Below are 2,500 nucleotides of genomic sequence, written 5' to 3' on the forward strand. Positions count from 1 at the left end.
GCAGCGTGCGCGCACCATGCCGGCAGCGTGCGCGCAGCTTGCGCGCAGCGTGCTGATTCTGTCGACAGTGAGGCTAGCGAAACTTGTCCTGCCATGGCGTGCGCGCAGCCTGTGCGCGCAGCTTGCGCATCTGTCGACAGTGAGGCTAGCGAACTTGTCCTGCCATGGCATGCGCTGTGCGCAGCCTGTGCGCAGCGTGCACGCAGCTTGCGCATCTGTCGACAGTGAGGCTAGCGAAACTTGTCCTGCCATGGCATGCGCGGCGCCTGCGCGCAGCCTGCGCGCAGCATGCGCACAACATGCGCACAGGCTGTGCGCAGCGTGCGCGGAGCTTGCGCGCAGCTTGCGCATCTGTCGACAGTGAGGCTAGCGAAACTTGTCCTGCCATGGCATGCGCGCAGCGTGCGCGCAGTCTGTGCGCAGCATGCGCGCAGCCTGTGCGCAGCGTGCGCGCAGCTTGCGCATCTGTAGACAGTGAGGCTAGCAAAACTTGTCCTGCCATGGCATGCGCGCAGTCTGCGCGCAGCATGCGCGCAGCATGTGCGCAGCATGCCGGCAGCATGGTTCCATGTTTTTTCAAATGTCGACAGAATTTTTCAAATCTTGTCAAACCCCGTTTTTATTGAAATTTCCTCGCACAATAAGCTCCCCATAAGTAGTCTATGATTTTTAGGACCTTCTCCAACTTACAAAACTAAAAAATTCCTCCCGGATTTGTTTTAATGATTTTTTCAATTTTACGACTTCTAAAACTAATAAAAAATACTTCCCGACTTCAAAAATTTATGAAACTTTTTCCCATCATAGATTGCATGTTTCTTAGTATCCCTGCAAAAAATCACGTCCAAATACCTTGTATTGAATTATTTAGAGCCCATTATGACTCCTCGCGCATAGGTGATGTCTCTTCCTGTCAAAGGGCTAAATGCATAAAATGCTATATAGGGGGGTGTGTGTTGCCTGCATATGCATGGCAGCCCATGCCTTCCTAGCTGCAGCCCCCTTCCCCCACGCCACACCCATGTCATGTTGCCTCGATATGTTGCCTCGGTATTATGGGTTTGGTGTCGGGGTCGGGGGGCTGCCACCCATGGCGGTGGTGGCCGGAATCCGGCCGCCGCCACCACGCCGCCGCCATGGGTGAGGGAGGAAAAAAAAGGCGTGGAAAGTTGCGAAATGGGGTTGTCTAGGCTATTTTTTGGCATGGGAGAGCATGGAGTGCTAGGAACTCCTTCTCAAATGCACGGGCATGTCGACCACAACCTCATTTCGCAACAACAACCACCCGTGTGGGGTGGCGGTGGGTGGATAGTCGCGGATTGGGGCTTGCCAAGCCAATGTTTTCAAAAAATTTCATCAAAATTAAAAACAAATGTTTTGTTGCCTTCGGATTTGTGGGCGAGCGGCGAGTCGGAGTGGAGCCGGTAAAGTTTAACCTCGGTGTGCACGGTTGTTTTTAGAAACTCAATCCAATGCCGGGGACGTTGAAAGTGACGCTCTTATGAGTTGCAAACCCGCAAGATTTAAAGAACCTTTTCAAAACAATTTCAAACCAACAAGATTTAAAAACAGAAATTTTCATCAAAATGAAAAACAAATGTTTTGTTGCCTTCGGACTAGTGGGCGAGCGGCGAGTCGGAGTGGAGCCGGTAAAGTTTAACCTCGGTGTGCACGGTTGTTTTTAGAAACTCAATCCAATGCCGGGGACGTTGAAAGTGACGCTCTTATGAGTTGCAAACCCACTAGATTTAAAGAACCTTTTCAAAACAATTTCAAACCAACAAAATTAAAAACAAATGTTTCGTTGCAAACAAATTGTGGGCGAGCGGCGAGTCGGAGTGGAGCCGGTAAAGTTTAACCTCGGTGTGCACGGTTGTTTTTAGAAACTCAATCCAATACCGGGGACGTTGAAAGTGACGCTCTTATGAGTTGCAAACCCACAAGATTTTAAAAACTTTTTGAAAATGTTTCTTCTAAATGACACATTTTGATCCTTGGCAAGTGCTCAATCCGTAACTATCCAATCACCGCCACACCACACCGGTCGGGAGTGTGTGAATGGTGTGCTTCCCGGGGTTGGCATAGATAATCTTTCGCATCGACAATCTTTTGCATGCGAGGGAATGTCTATGCCAACCCCGGGAAGCACACCATTCACCCACTAGTTGTGGGCGACGATGGGTTGGCTTCAAATGAATTTTTGCTTGGGGTTGTCCTCGGTATGCTTTTGTGTTGGGAGTACGGCCACCAAACCTTCTCAATGCACGGGTATGTCGAGGATGGCTTTCGGCGGGGTTGATGAAGAAGCTACCCAATTCTCGGCCACACGAACACATGGTGACGATGCGTTGGCTTCAAGTGAGCTTTAGCTTGGGGTTGTCTTCGGTATGCTTTTGTGTTGGGAGTACGGCCACCAAACCTTCTCAATGCACGGGTATGTCGAGGATGGCTTTCGGCGGAGTTGATGAAGAAGCTAGCAAATTGTTGGCCACTCTCACAC

Source organism: Prunus avium, unplaced genomic scaffold (assembly GCF_965620075.1).
Source record: "Prunus avium unplaced genomic scaffold, drPruAviu1.hap1.1 HAP1_SCAFFOLD_44, whole genome shotgun sequence".
Classification (NCBI taxonomy): Eukaryota; Viridiplantae; Streptophyta; class Magnoliopsida; order Rosales; family Rosaceae; genus Prunus; species Prunus avium.